We start from the raw sequence: 16,774 nt of genomic DNA on the forward strand, positions 1-16,774 counted from the left end.
TCTGACAACTGTGCTATGCATGCATGGCCATTTTCTGATATCAGAATATCATGGGAAATTCTTTCAAATGATGACCAAAAAAACCCTAATTACCATCAAAACTGATGGAAATTTCCTTTTTTTTTACTAATAGGTATGCAACCCAAAATAAATTTTGGAAAGTCTTACTTTTATTGATTCTTAATGCCTTGCAGCACTCTTAGGACAGTTTTATGCAACTAATTAAAATTATATTTAATATGTTATCATCAAAACTAAATTTCTACTCACACATGGCATGACAGAATTAGAGCAAGAAGTTAATCTACTGAATTAAGTTACATTATTCATCATTTTTAACACCCTAAAATAACATAAATTGTGTAAGACTGTAAAATTAATATTGTGAGTAACTGTATGTTAAGTTACATACAGATAGAAGAGTATGAGCATGTGGTATGTATTTCTGCTTAAGCAAAACCAACTCCATATTTTATAAAAGATACGGGTTTTGAAAATCACTTTTGTTGTTGTTCTAATTATTAGCAAGTCTTTCTGTTAAAAAAAGAACTAGATATTACTAGATATAAAAGAATATTTTTTGCTTATTTTCAACTTAAACCCAGGGGTTTAAATCACGTTCATCTGCCAGCCAGTGGAAAAGCTACCTATAGTTTCATCACTGGGACATGGCACAGACCATAATTTTTGTCAGGAAGGTAAATCTGAAGGCGCCTCTTTGAAAATGGGTATTTGGAACACGATTAGAGTACATAAATACTGGCTAATCCTGTCGTTTTCACAAGATGTACTTCTTGTTCCCAAAAGAGGTGTTCCTGGCTCTTTCCAAGTTCTGTGACCTGTGTCAAAGGGACCTCCAGCTCTGCCAGTTCATTACGGGATTCACGGCGTGGGTGTGGGATCTCACTTTGCTGCTCCTGAACTGTGATGTCTTTTGGACGCCCCTTCTTCCTGAGCCATTGGCCAAAAGGACTCCTTTGACATTGGTCTCTTCCAAAATGGAAACTGCAGGATAAATGTGCAGGAATTTGGCACCAAGACGTTGCTTGGAGCCCTGGCTAAGGCTGGGGGTGAAGCCTCCCTGTGCCACCCTAAAGCTGTTCATGTTCCCCTCTGCAGGTCTGTGAGAGGAAAGCACCAGCCACACGTTCCTACTTGGAAGGGAGGGAAAAAACCCCATCCCTAACACCAAGCCACATAAATCCTTCATGCCATCATTTTATCTGTGCATCTGCAATCTCATCTCACAGCCAGCCTGCTTAATCAACATATTTTTGTTCTGTCCTCCCCGTTCATCAGAGGAGCATTGGCGTGTTGGCTCAGCACTTGCACATCCTGGGTGGTTAAAGGGAAGCAGTTCTGGCAGGTTAGCCCCAAATCTGTTGCATTTTTACTGCCCCACAGATGCCCTGTGCACAGAGATAGGGGGCTAAAAATATTTTAAAATTAATAAATCAGCAAATTTTCCAAATGAAGGGAAGTGGCCCTTAGTTTCCCTAACAGAGTACAGGATGCAAACTGGCAAGAGAAATTGGTAGAAATAAAGAAAAAAGTAAGTTTTAGAACACAAATATTTCCCAAAATATTCAGTACTCATTTACCCTAAAATCAAAGCCAATTAATATATGCTCTCTGAATATACTCATTTTTCAGTTATGTTTGATTTTTTGGTGGAATTGTGCCTCACTACAACTTTTACTGTGCTCCATGTGCTCAAAACAGATTAAAAAATTGCTGCCTGCCTTCTGTATTTTAAAGATATAAGAAAACTGTAAACCAGGAAAAAAAAAAAACCCACCTAACAGTGAGGTCTAATATACTGTGAAATAATCTTCCAAGGAAATGGCAGAGTTAAAATGAAACTGGAAAAAGCATAAGTAGCATAAAACAGAGGATGGTCCTGAAAGAGATATACAAGATGAATTAGGTCATCTTTTTTATCTCTATATTCAAGTAAAATATCAGTGAGAATATAAAATCCAATAATTCTGCACACAAATGTCATGTCATATGCAATATAATGCTTTAATCCTATTATGTCTAAAATTTAATTGCAGTTTTTCAGAGAAATTGAGGGAGGAAGAGCCCTTGGTGTACATACAGATTAGATCCAGTCTCCACTCAAACAAAGCAAATAAATAGGCCATTCAGGTCTCAGTTTAACAACCCACATTAAAAGATAGGCATGTTTTCATTTGGAAACTCCAAAGAGTCATTCTGGCTTTTTAAATGCAAAAAAGACATCCCCTATCACTGCAGATGAAATAAAATAACAGATGAAATTAATACTTGGGAAATAGTAGGTTTGATTTCTGTTTCTCTGCAAGGCAATTTTCATTTCATACATATCCAATTAATATGCTCCATTTCCAATATGTGGATAAGTTGTTCTTCTGTAGCTGAAATTTTCTTTCAGCTGTACTTTACCAAAGAAAAGAAAATTCCAGTAAACATGGGGGCACATTGGCACTGATAAAAATTGCCATCGTTTCATTCACATCATCGCAGTAATAACAGAATAGAGCAGCTGAGGATGAGCTCCATAAACTTGTGTTCAAACCTCAGCAGAAGGAAAAGGAGCAGTTCCCACATTTGTCTGCTTCTTCTACATTAATGTGAAGGAACTGTCAGCACAGGAACTGTCAGCTGCTTTGAGTTCACAATGTTTCCAGTCTGAAGGATCCAAGCTGATTTTTAAGGACTACTGAAATAAGCAAGGTGTGCAATTAAACTAGACAATTTTACTTCCTCATGCCTATAATTGTGATTTTTTTTTTTTTTTTCTGTGTAGGGAATGTAGCAGGATGCTCCACAGCACCAGCACAAGCTGGAGCACCCACACATCTGTGTGCACCTCAGGGCTTTGCCAGTGTTAAGCATCCTTACTTCAGAAATTTTAAATATTTCCATGAGAAATCTTTGTTTATTTGGGCACTCCAGGAAGACACGAGGGTGAAGGGAAGCCAGTTCTCAAGTGCTGTAAGGCAACTCAAGTTTTCCATTAAGATTTTTGTAACATGTATGGTTCACTGACATAACAAATGCTAAGGCACCACCATATAGAGCATATCTGGCCTTACAAGGGAAAAAACCAGGCAGGTTCATAAAAACTTTCTGTTCAGGGACCTCTTTCAGTTTTCTTATTTCTTGTGCTCCTCTGAGACCAATCCATCTCCCTTTTTGGCAAGCTGTGTCAATATTTAAATAGTTTTCTTTACTCTTCCACACCCACAGTCTGCCTATCTACAGAAAACAAGAAATTTTCCCTATGCTACATCCAGCTCCAGGGATATAAATGCTCACAATATAAAGATATAGTTATATGAATAGCAAATCTGACTTCTACCACATCTTTCTCTTTACCCTTCCTACAGACAGATAATAGATTTATGCCATGGAACACACAACAGAGATCTCAGAAGTTTAAAAATAACTTTGGTTAATATTTAATAAGAATAATTTGGTATAAGAACAGCTTAATAAATGCTCACTCTGCAAGCACTGCTATGGGATACATTTTTCTTAAAGTAGAGAATGTGCCAAACTCCTTTGCTTCAGGTGATAACAGAAGATAACCATGGAACTGGAATCACATGATAATCTGAACACTTCCATAAAAAGGTTTGTGCCCAAAACCTCTATTTCATTGGTTATTTCAGCCAGAAAACAGCATTTGCCAGAAATCTCAGAGCAGTCATTCAAATATGACAGCACTGCCTTTCAAGAAGATTGCAACAGGTAAAAACAGTATCTATTGGAATAGTGAAAACTATTTAATTCCAGTATTATAGAAATATCCCTCTGAAGGACTAGCAAGATTATAAAAATCATGTTAAATCAACTATGATATATCAAATTTAGATGTTCAGAAATCACAAATTAATAGAGATGGTTATTCAAATAAGACATGTATGGCTAAGGCCATTTCTTAATAATCACAGTTGCCTAAAACTTCTGTTTAAAGAGAGAAACCAAGGCCTGTTGATGCTCCCTTTCAGAAGGCAGCAACAATTTGAAATTCAATTTGAGACTCAATTGTGAACAGACCTGGAATGTCTATCTTTATTTCGAAGTGTGGCACAGAGAACCCAGTGCATGCTGAAGTTGGATGATCTGTTGCAAGCTTCACTTTATCTTCTATTTAGAGCACAGAAAAGCTGGAATGATCTGTAGGTATAGCAGACAACCATTTGCAACCCATCAGCAGGGTGGAGTCCTGGTTTAAAACAAATTAAAAGCTCCCTCTTGAAAGCTGAATGCCACAAAATATAATTTTAATGGTATGTGCATGCATTAGATTGCTCCAATTAAATTTGTAAAATAGAAAAAGAAAAAAAAGCTGTTTAAAAAACTGTTTCAGGTACTCCAGCTATTATTCATGAAAATGCAGCACTTCCCAGCATTGTGGCTTATCAAGTATAAACTAGAATCCTACATTTAAATGAAATGATCTGTAAAAGTTGCTATCTTTGTGAACATGAGATATTAAATAATTTCAGAGAGGAATGTGTGAATCAATTAGATTCAGCAAAATAGGTTCTGGGTATGTGAATATTGCGGATGCACTGAGACACCATGTCAGAGAACAGTGCTGACTCCAACATTTTTTAAACAAAGCACTCAACATCCCTGCTAGGAGATATATAACTTCATTTGTACCTAAATGCCACAAACCCAAGGATATTTAGATTAATTAGATATGCTGCCCACAAACATACCTCTTAAGAAAAAATTATTTGTCCAAACCAGTATTTTTGAAAGTGAGTTTAAGATAAAATTCTTTCCTACACATTTTCCCAAAGGAAAGCTTAGCTATCATAAATTATTATATTGTTAAAAGGGTCTCAAATAAAACCAAATTATAATATCTCATGCTGCTCATCCTTGGCATCTATCCCAGTACAGGGTCACGGCTCTGTACAGAAAACACAGTGGGGTAATAAAACTGCCTGGAGATAGTAAAATGCTTATTGTACAGCAAGCAACTATGTAGGACTTCTCCTTAAATTAAAAAAAAAAATAATCACTTGAATTTACTGGTGGAAGATTCCAGGGATTAAGTGCTCCTCTATGATGAATAGCACAAAGGTATCAAAGGCAACACTATTAAAACTATTATCACAGTTCATACTAAGTGATCTGGTTATAATTATAAGGTTGCTCTGGCTCTCAGAAGAAAAACACCTCAAAGTCATGTCATGGCTGTGTATAAGGCATATATGTTAGTTTAGATGAGAAAAAAAAAGAGAACTAATAGTTTTAATTGAATATATGAAATAGACTTACATGTGGTGCAGTTTTGAGCTGGGCCTAGGTATTTATAATTTTCATTCTGTTTTAATACTCATTATAGTATATTCATGTATATTAGGTGTTGGAACACTATAATTAGCAGACAAAAAAATACTCAAATACAGAGCATAGACAGTGCAGTGAAGTTCTGATTATGAAGCAGTATTATGAGTGGGTAAAAACTGATGTATTCTACTCCACCATCAAAAGAATAGGCCAAAAATCCCACTCTTCCAGAAGCAGGGCCATGACCTTCGCCCTGCTGCCTGTGAAGAGCTGTAACATGTGGGGAAATGACCTCTCACTGCCAGAAACCTGCCCCACTCTTCCTATGGCTCTCAAAGCCACTTATAATGCACTGGGATTTGATGGAAAGATCCACTCACAGGGCCTGGCCAGGGGCTCAGAGGGTCAGGACTTCAGTGTAAGGTGAAACGTGGTTCACAGAGAGAAGCAAGGGGCTGCTCCATAATTAGGGCAGCCATCCCAGTGCAGACTGCTCGTCCTCCCCACCTCGAGGGTATCATCCTTTTCCAAACGAGATCCTTGCTCTATTGAGCACTTGTAAAAGAAGAAGATATATACAAGTATTATCTGTGGTGACACAAATCTATTATGAACAAGGTACATTCACTCACAATCTGTTTATGTTGTTAGGGAAGAGAAACAGTGTGGAAGCAGCAGCCCACCCTTCCTTAGGGAAATCTCCTACACAATAAACCTATTACTAATATTTTTTTAATTTGGTGGGGGCTTTGTGAGCTGATACGTATCCTTAAGTCCTGTTTGTGCTGAAGTTTCACTGACACAGTAATGGCATTTTGGTGGTAAGCAGCATAATTAAGTGCTCTAAAGGCAATTAACTAAAGTGCAAGCCAGTACCACACTGCTAGACATGGACACAAGGTCAGCCTTCCCGAGATTTTTATTCCACATTCCATGGTGAAATAGCACACAGCACCACAGCTCCTACAGTCCATTCCCCTGATCTTTTCCATCTGCCCCTGAGCTGCCTGAGGTTTGTCCGTGAGCCCCTGCCTGTGCTTCAGCTCAGCCAAGGGGAGTGAGGGCTCCCCAATGTCTTAAAACTGGGAACTTCCAGTTCCTTCCACTTTCCCCATGCCAGTGCTTGTTAGTTAACGATACACCACAGCAGAAACAGTTCAGATCCAGGACAGCCAATCCTCCCAGGAGCAGAGACTGCTTCAGAACTGCACTAACAGGGAGAGGAGGAGGAAAAGAAGAGCAGAAACAAGGCTTGCACAGGTTCAGAACAAATGAGGGAAGATCTCTCCCCACTTTAGCGAGGGAAAGGAAGCTGCACTCCCTTACACACTCCCTTTAATTAAACCGTGAAACCTGCTCATTATCCTAAGCACATACTCTCACAAGTAATCAGCTGTGTATACAAGGTATCCTATTGCCATGGAACCCATCAGACTGGACGCTGGGCTAGATTTGATGTGAGAAAAGTTACAGGGGAGGGAAATGATTCAAATCGTTTTAACTGCCTGGTGTAATCTGCAAGATGGATTTTCAGATACTATATATTCATCAATATAGCTTTCACACAGAGAAAATGGCTGGCATGTAAAAAGCACTTCCTTCACATGACATTTTGGGGGGCTGTTATCCACTGACATTTAATATTTGCTTCCTAATGGCTGCTGTGATAATCAAACAAAACTGACAGGCCAAGTAACTTGTCCAAGTAATACTAGAACAGATCCTCTGCTTTCTACACTCATAAGAGCAGCTCTGCTGGAGGCAATCATTTATCACGATGGAAAGAATTAACTGTGACCAATTAACATGTCATCATTAAAATTATGCAAAACCAATATCAAAATAACAGCTTATCTGATGATCCTGAATGCTACAGCTCCAAACTCGAGAACAAGAGTAGTCCTTGAGATTGGCAAGAGATGTTCTCAGCCCCTAAGGAATTTAGTGAGGGTTAGTGTACGTGATGCTAACAAGTTAGAAAGACAGAGCAGCGAGAGAGGAAAGCTGGATTTCAGCAAGTGCTGCCCATGATCAAAAATTAAAATAAGCATCCCATGACCTTGCTACAGCCACTTCAGGGAAGTTATAAAATCCTGCTGTCATAATATATATATTATTTTACTGTACAGAAAATACTTTTTATAGCTTCAAAGCACTTTAAAATCATTAAGGCTCACCAACAAATATTTGATGGATGAAAGTGCCTTAAAAAAAAAAAAAAAAGAAGAAAAACAAAAAAGAAAAATCTACTGGTTTTTGCTACTGAAGGTCCATAGACAAGAACATGGATACACAGCCATGGAGAAGTCAGGAGCAATGGGAACAAACACAGAACCAAATGAGGTTTCTACATTACTACAGCCCAAGTGGAACGGCACCACAACAAATTTGAACAAGGACACTGCAGTGTGTTGGTAGAGAATTCCCAAACAGTGTGACTGTATGTTTGGTAGTCACCCTAAATAAGAAAATGCCAGGCAATGCTATTCAACACTAAGTTTGCATTTCTTTGGGCTATTTCACATAAGTGTTGACTTGTCTCGTTCTGTTTGTAAGGTAGAACAAAAGGAGAATGAATGAGCTTAACTTGTAGGAGACCAAGAAGGTGCTAAGTTTCTAAAAGGTAATAATTCAAGGGTAATACAGGAAAGTAATTTCTTTTTTAAAATTAAATAAAAATACAGGCATGTTCTTATAGTAATTTATCACAGTTGTTTAATAAAATGAAGAAAAAATAGGTTCTGTCATAAAATATAAACTGAAGAATGAAGAGGAAATTCATTATTTACTCATTTCTGTTGCAACCTTCTCTGGTTGTCTCTAGAAGTGTAGCTTCTGTTGGCAGCCAACTTAATGTAAGCTCAGCTATTTTATCCCTCACATAAATAATAAATTATAATCATGGCTACATGACATTAAAGACAGATTATAGGGTTTTCTACACTGGCAAAATGAGTGAGCTTTTTTTAAAATTATTAGCAGTTTGTATATGAATGAAGGGAAAAAATGAGAGTGAACAATTGTCTTGAGTTCTCTTGTTAAACTTGCATATTTAAAAGGACAAATATTGACTTGTATAACGTGTAGGGTCTCAAGTTACCATGACTGAGAACTACCATATGTTCATCTTTTCCAGAGGCTGTTTTAACCAGTTAATCTCCTGTCATGCTTGCATCCAGCTACAATTTTCAATTGGATCATGTTTAGGTAATCTTTAATACTGTAAAATTCATGCTGACACTGCAAGTGTACACAAGTCACGGCGTAGCTACAAGTGCCTTGTGCTTTATTAGCCCCATTTATCTTACAGGAATCCTGCTCCACTGACCAATAATCTAAAGAGCTCCATCTGGCAGGGATGTGCCACTCGAGCTACCTGGGTCCCATTCATTAGTAAATTGTGCATCATTTACAACCGTGCACACATAAAAATTTCAGAACCCACCCAAAGGGTCTTTGTGCTCTGGCTTTACAATACCCAAAAGGCTTTTTGCTTTGCTTGGTAAAAAATAATTCACTGTTTAACTGGAGGGCAGGTAAGCCAAATAAGAAGGGAAGTTTCCACCTGAAGTGTGGGTACGTCTAATTTCAAAAGAATTTAAAGCTTATTAAAAGCAAATTTTATTCAGCTGAGCACACTCATGCCTCTGGCACACCTTCCTGACAAGTAAAGACTCTAATAACAAGATAACCCAACATTTAATATATAATGCATTCAGTGACACTGTATTTCCTACAGTTATTGTGTCAACATCTGCTACTTTTGCTTTTAAATCAGAGGGTGACAAGACCCACTACCTTCCTAGACCACGACATTTCTGCTGATTTTGTTGTAAAAGCACGTGTTCAGAAGCCTGGCTACAGAAACTCACCCAAACTTGTTAAGGTTTCTGGTTTTTAGTGCAATTCCTATTAATTAGGGGAGATACCTTTATTTTTTGCACTACAGTATACATCTCTATGCCTTTTAAAAAGTTGAGGATGAATACCAATGCTCATCAAACCACCAAAATGATAATTTTGGCTACACTCTGGTATCATAAGCCAACAGCTGCCTACATTTGCAGCCAAAAAAGGCCTGTGCAGTGGAACTGCACTGAAGTTGAATGGCATTCCAGGGATAAAAAGAACGATAATTTGATACTGTTTTGGGAGATGATTTTCAGGCTTCCTGTTATTCCATGTCCTGATTAGATGAAGGCCTGAAATGGGGCATCCAGTACAAGTTGGGCCTGTGTTTAGGAAGAGTTGTGAACTGTTTGCTTTTTCTGTGGTAAAGAAGGAAAAAAAACACCTTCCAGGAAAGGAAGGCACCGTATGGGGGTTTCTATTTTAATAATACAATAACATACCTAACAGGCTTTCTTTTTCTCTCCCTAATTCCATTTCCTTCTTCCCACTCAAAAAAAAAACCCAAACAAAAAAAGGCTCCAAAACCCAAGAAAACAAAGCAGCAGAAATACAGGAATGAAGCATTTTTTCCTAGAATTAAGCAGCAGTAACACAACAGCCTGGACAGGGTCTGTGTGGGTGAAGAATAAAGATAACCTTTTTTTAAAATGTTATAATACAGTGAGCTTCTTTTATCTTCAGTGCTTCTCATCTCCCCAGCAGTGCCCCAGTCCTGGGGGACTGGATTCTCTCACCCTTCACCACCATATAGCACCTGCTTTGCATCAAACCCCAGATACTTCATCCACAAGGGAACAACCTTTCAGTGGTGACAGGATCGGGATCAAAGTAAAAGTGCTCACTAAACCAGCAAGTGCTTCTAGTAAATAAGAACTCATCAATACCTGAGAGTATATATCTAAGTAACAGCTATGCAAAAATGCATCCTGACCAAAAGCAAGACCATCATGATCACCCTTAGAGCTTCTTTGGCAAATATTGACTTGTATAACATGTAGGGTCTCAAGTTACCATGACTGAGAACTATCATATGTTCATCTTTTCCAGAGGCTGTTTTAACCAGTTAATCTCCTGTCATGCTTGCATCCAGCTACAATTTTCAATTGGATCATGTTTAGGTAATCTTTAATACTGTAAAATTCATGCTGACACTGCAAGTGTACACAAGTCACGGCGTAGCTACACTCACACAACAACCTTAAATGCAAAGTAAGGAAGAGCCTTGTGTTGGTATCAAAGGGTGAGCTGGAATGTCTGTTCAGCTTTGAAATACTACACAAGGTATGAAGGATCTTCAACATGGTGTGCATCACACCACAGAGGAGATCAGGGGTGACTGCAGGGATGGGCAAGGTATAAGGGGCACACATGAATTTCAAAATCATGTCCTCTTAGGTGCTTCAGGGTGGATTAGTTGCAATACCTTCACTTCACCTGTTTCCCAGATTACTTTCTTTCTCAAAGGTTGAATTCCCCTGACCTAAAATTGTCCTCACTCCTTTGTCACAAGGCAGTCAAAGACTCTTAAGATTTGTGGGGTAAAATAAGGAACACCAAGACTGAGAGTAGAAATATTCCCAGAGACAGAAACACATCTTTCTGCAAGGAATTGTGGCACAATCAGGCACAGTGATTGTGGAAACCAAAACAGTGCAGACGTCCAAATCTGACAGTAAGAGACATGAAACTCTTACTCTTTTGAGGAGCTACTACCTGGAGCGTGTTGACCTCATAATTCCCACCAGTGACATGATGCAAAGCTCCCCACAGACTGGCCCTCGGCTCTCCCTCCCCCAAATTTATATGTGGGGATATCTCCCTAAGGAGTGCTGTTCTTTGACTACAAGATTTCATTTCTTCAGCCTAAATTTATGCTGCATGGTCTTATTTTCATAGTGCTACACTGCATAACTTATGTGTTGCAGATTTGGGTAAGAGAGATAAGATTTTATTTAAGAGAAAGAAAATTATGTGAAAAAATCAGCTGATATATAACGGGTGTTTAGTCATTGTGTGAGAATTAAGTGTGTGTATCTCTGTGTGTGCCTGCTATAAAAACATTTTCAGTTTTTTATATGCTATAATTTTTATGCTATGAGCTCTAATCATCTTTTAATATGGAAAACTGGAACGACTAATAAGTTTAACACATAACACAAAATCTTGGTTTTGCAAGACAGCTTGCTTTCTGTTTATCCTCATCTAGATGTTTAATGAAGTGGCTGCCATATCACACAAGTAGATGGGTTAAATGAATCAAACACAATGTTTTGCCTAATGAGAAGAATTTACAGAAGACTTATGCAAAAGGTTAGATTTTTAACAGCAAGAATTCACAAAGGCCTCTGCTCCTGAGAAAGGTAGAAATCCTTATGAAAACAAAAGGATCAAAAGTAACACACAGAACTCTTAGTAATTATCAAAAACTTCAATATTGTCTGTAAGCTGTCTCACTGAAAAGCCTAAAACCTGAAAACCTGCATCTCTATTTTCTCACTTCTCCAAACATGTACAACTAAAGGAAAACTGAAACCGCTCCAGGAGTTTTTAAAGTGATTCAATGAAATTATTCACGTGAAAGTGGTTGAGATTTTTCAATGCACCAGTACAGCATGCTTAAGATTTTCTTGATCTCATTTCAGTCTTACCATGACCATCAGTGACACTATTGGTGTTACACTAATGTCAGTGTTATCACTCTTTGTGGTTCAGGAGGGCAGTGGGAGCTTGGGTGCTTTCCCGGGGGCTCTGGTCATGAGGGACCCCAGGCTCACACGTCTATCTGGGACCTTTGCAAGGATGCAAGAGAAAACTGTTGCTGTTGCATTAAACCCTGGTGTGTTCCTAGCAAAGCAAGCAAACAAATCCGTGAGCAACTGGGACCATCAGCAACGCAATAAGTTTTGCTGTTGGTTTTTCTGAGCACCCAGAAGGAGGAAGTGAGAAAGCTTTCCTAAGGCTGGGGGAATTCAGTCATGTCTGCACACTCTAAGGCTACCTGAAAACCAGTTTAAACTGATTCAGCCTTCTGCCAAGAATGAAAGAAACTTAATTTTACAGCTCGGTAATATTCGTACTCAATTAATTACCTTTGGTAAAAGAGCGTTTTAAAAGATCCACTGACAAATCTGATGCTTATGCACAGAAGCAAAAGGACTGATCCCATAGCATGCTCTCTGCAGCCTGAAATCTGAAATCTGGCACGTGCCATGTCCTTTGCCTCTCCTCCAAGGACCTGTCCTGTCAGGAGGGCAGTGGTTTCCACATTCTCACCAGAGTGAAGCCACCAGCCACAGTGGGTGCAAGAGCCTCCGCTGCGCACTCCAGCACCTGCACTGCCTGGAAATCCCTGTGAAAGGTGGCTTGGGGATTCCAGCCCTGTGGCAGTGCTTCTCAAGAATTCTTTCAGAAATTTCCAGGTGGAACGTGCTAACAGGATTTTCCGTGGCTATCATGCCTACATTAAGAAACCCTGTGAATCTTCCCAGATCACAAGCTGATACGCACAACCTCTGTGAGGCTACCGAGCAGTGGAGAGCAGGAAAAAAACTGAAAAAGCCACTTTCTTCTTTTATCCAGAAACACCTTCATCTGCCTATAACTTTTCACAGAAGCAACTTTACCTCATGAAGAAAACATAGCTGATTAATTGCAACAAAAGCAGAACCAACTCAGCACAAGGCTGAGTGTTAGGTGAGTACGCTCTGTAAACAGTAACAGACTGGAACAACCAGCCAAGTGGAAGTGATTGCCTGTAATTGTAGGTTGACACCAAAATTACTGGCTTCAAGATTGAATTTGGTGATAATGTAAATCACTCCCTGTTATTCTTTCCTTAGCAGCCTCTCTTATGAACTGCCTGAAGGAAGATCACTACATTCCTCTCTAAAGAACTAAATTCAAAGCATTTCCCAATGCCATTTAGATTTCTGTTGTTACTCTGTTAAGGAGATGCAGGGTTTGGAGCTTGGTTTTTGACCTCCCTTTTACAATCTCAGTTGCTAATATAAATCACAGAATCATAGGATCATTTAGACTGGAAAAGGCTTTTAAGATCATCGAATCCACCTGTTAACACAGCACTGCCAAGCTCATCACTAAACCATGTCCCCAGGTGCCACATTCGCACATCTTTTAAATCCCCCCAGGGATGGTGACTCCACTACTTCCCTGGGCACCCTGTTCCAGTTCTCAACATCCCTTTCAGTGAAAATGTTTTTCCTAATATCCATTCTAAGCCTCCCCTGGCTAGAGGCCATTTCCTCTTGTCCTGTTGTTTTCTGAGAAGAAAGACCAACGCCCACCTCACCACAACTTCATTTCAGGGAGTTGTAGAGAGGTAAATTCTCCCCTGAGCCTCATCTTCTTCAGATTAAACACCCCCAGTTCCCTCAGCTGCTTCTCATCAGTCACATTCTCTGGACTCTTCACCACCTCTGTTGCTCTTCTCTGGACACTCCATCTATCTCCATGGAAGCTGCAGGCACATTTGCTGTCACTAAAAGCATGCCCTGGTCACCTTTCAGATTGTCTCCACAGGTCACTTGCTTTTATTACTGCTTCTTCTTTGCACGGCAAATATTTCTACCAAAGTTTGTGGTTACAGGTGCCTCCTGCAATGATTGAGGATTGGGTATAATGGAATGGGCTTTTTCTTCCAGCTTTTTCACAACAAGCAGGAAACCAGTAAACGCTTTAGAGGACAAGATCTAAAACTCCCTCAGAGTCACTTCTCTCGTTGAAGCTCCTCATAACCAACCAACAAGCAAGCCACAGTTAAGAAGCTTGTGATCACAAAGCCACCTCTCTGTCAGGTCTATCCTTCCTACAAGTAACACAAAGAGAAAGAGAAGAAAAGACAGCAGATACAGATACAAAGGCTTTTCTTTATTCGCATTTGGGCCCAGAGCAGCAGAGCAATTTTGAAGCAAATGCCCTGATCTTCCCCACTTACTGCAGGCTAGCGTGGTTCACAGAGCTTGATTTTGGGAGGGTGAATTCTGCTCCATGCAGAGCAAAGGAAACCAGTTGCTCCTGTGCAGGTGCAGAGTAAGTGCTCTCCACCCCTAATGAGTGCTTGGCCATTTCTATGGCCTCTAACAACAGGCCTAGTGGAGATGTTTGGCCTAGGGCATCAAACTAAGTATTTTAAACAGGATTATACCATATTCAGCACAAGAAAAAGCAAAATCATTCTCAAGATCTGCAGAGAACTTTCACATGCACAGTTCAGCATTGCTGGCAATCTACACAACTTGGGTCCTGTGGACCAAGGCATTTATTTGTTACTGCTCTCCATTAATTAGTTACAACACACCTCAACACAACTGAGTGCCAGGATACAGCATCTTCCTAATGGAGGGTACTGCAGAGGCAAAGAGCCTTTGGAGATAGCCCAAAATAGTAATTACTTAATACTCAATTGATCAGAACATGAATGAAATAAACAGCATGGTTGCTGGCAGCATGAATAGCATTATGAAAAGCACCTTAGTTATTAAACAATCAAGTAGCACTTAGCTAAGGAGCTCACAGCACCAGATAAGAGACTGAATAACTAAAGAGGAAAAGGCACAGGAAACAGGTAAAAGCTATTATCTTGTCAGATCTCTGAGATTTTCTGCAGGTAAGTTAGAAAATGTCCTGTATTACCCTGTCAAAAAAAAAAAAAAAAGTAGATACTCTGGCTGTACACTGTGCTATGTGAGACTGCAGATCAGGAAACAAAACCTGTCAGGAAATGCATGCATGATGGAAAGTTGTTTTAGTCATAAATCAGACAATGACACAACACATAAATATAAACACTACAATTTACACACAGAAAATATAACTTGATTATCAACTGCCTTATTTATGAAAGTTACCTGAAAATTAGCACTTCAATAATCTACTATCAAGAAAAAATTGGAGCAGAACTGGAGACATTCAGCTCAGACGTAAGGTATTTTAATGTGACTAATAAGCAATTTCTACTTGATTTTTATTCTCAGAGGACTACATTCAGAAGCAACTGGGACTGTGTTTCAACTAATTCAAGGTAAAATGATGAAAACTTGAGGCATTAAAACCAAACCAGTTGGCTGAATTTATCTTTTGAAAGCTGTTCCAAAGGTATGATCTTGAGACAGGATAAGCACCTCAGGAATAGCTGATATCCTCACTTCTGTAGATTTCAAGACTGTATCTAAGAATTTTGTAGGCCTGCACCTCTCACACCTTAACACAGTGCATTAACTTTTGTGAAGGTTCAGCCTGGCAGAGTTTGCCTGGTTCTGCTCTTGTAGCTACATCCAAAAAGAAGGAAATGGTACTACTGAGTGATTATAAGACTGGCTAATCCATGGATTTAACCATGCAGATGCATGTTGATCTTCTAAAGACAGTGCTGGGGTAAAAACCCCCATAATAGGATAGTAGTGGTCATGGATACAGAACAGAGAAGAGATTTGCCAACCCCTTTTTTTCTGTAGCAATAGTATCATGCCCAGCTCCCAAAACAGAACCATTATTATCTGTGAATTTGGGGCACAAGCATGGAAGGTAACAAAAACCTATTGACACAAAGTCCCATCAGAAAAGCAGGTGGGAAAATGCATGATAAATAGACAAAGGATTAGTCATAAAAAGGCTTGAAAGCTTTCCTTGAAATCTTCTGTGAGGAAAAAAGTACAAAGAAATTGTACAGAAATATGACAATGTCCACTTAACTTCAGCACACTTGCTAGCTTAAAAGTTATCCACCATGAAAAGGAAAATATTGTAATACCAGTAAGGTAAAAAGGATACAGACAAAGCACCTCTGAAATCAATATCAAAGATATGCTTAACAGCAAAAGCAGACAAAGTAAATTGTTCATGTAGAGCCATAACCTCACAAATAAACCAAAATCAACTGGCATAATATCATTTTCTTGAGTCATTTATACAGCTGATTATTTTCACACCTCTCTGTCCCAAAACTCAGCTTCACTTTGTCTTGTACTGCTCCTTGTTGGATATTCACCATCTGAACAACCCAAGTATCAACCAACTTAAAAAAAAAACCTTTGCAATTTCAGCACAAGTCAACACATGCCAAACTGAAATCAATCCCAAAGAATTTTAAAATATCACTTCATCTCTGCATGATTCTTGAAAATCGTGTATATAAGTTTATATATTCACATAGTGTTTTACCAATATGGAATAATATAACCTGCTGTCACAAAATGTCTGAATGCAGAAGGAGACAAGAAGAAACAACATGAGAGAAAACACAGAATGACAGTCAGAACATGTTGAACGAGGAGTGATTACTGGCACACTCAGCTGAGAAGGAAAGATTTCTGGCACTACTACATTTTGAGTAAAAACATGGAAATGGCAGGAGAGGGATGAGCATAGAACTATGTACAACAAGCAGAGCAGAGGAATGACAAAAGCCACCCACAGTTGAACCAGAGAAAAATAACAGTAAGGGGAGATAACCTGGAAAAGTTTTCTCCACGGGGGTGGAGTTTAGGGTAAGGTTCATCTTGCATTTAAGCAATTAAATATACATTTGAAAACTGTTTCTTATCAT

At 39.0% G+C, this 16,774-nt stretch overlaps 1 protein-coding gene across 9 annotated transcripts in view; it reads right to left on the reverse strand.

Moving 5' to 3' along the window:
* Positions 1 to 16,774, reverse strand: part of NLGN1 (neuroligin 1) — a 428,954-nt gene that overhangs the window by 341,155 nt on the left and 71,025 nt on the right. The window contains exon 2 of one of the 9 annotated variants that reach the window (XM_069023945.1): positions 13,515 to 14,035. The exons of the other annotated variants lie outside the window; for them this stretch is intronic. The gene's annotated coding sequence lies outside the window, so the exon portion shown is untranslated. The remainder of the gene's footprint in view (positions 1 to 13,514; positions 14,036 to 16,774) is intronic. 9 annotated transcript variants of the gene reach the window in all.

The sequence above is a fragment of the Aphelocoma coerulescens genome, chromosome 9 (genome assembly GCF_041296385.1).
Source record: "Aphelocoma coerulescens isolate FSJ_1873_10779 chromosome 9, UR_Acoe_1.0, whole genome shotgun sequence".
Lineage (NCBI taxonomy): Eukaryota > Metazoa > Chordata > Aves > Passeriformes > Corvidae > Aphelocoma > Aphelocoma coerulescens.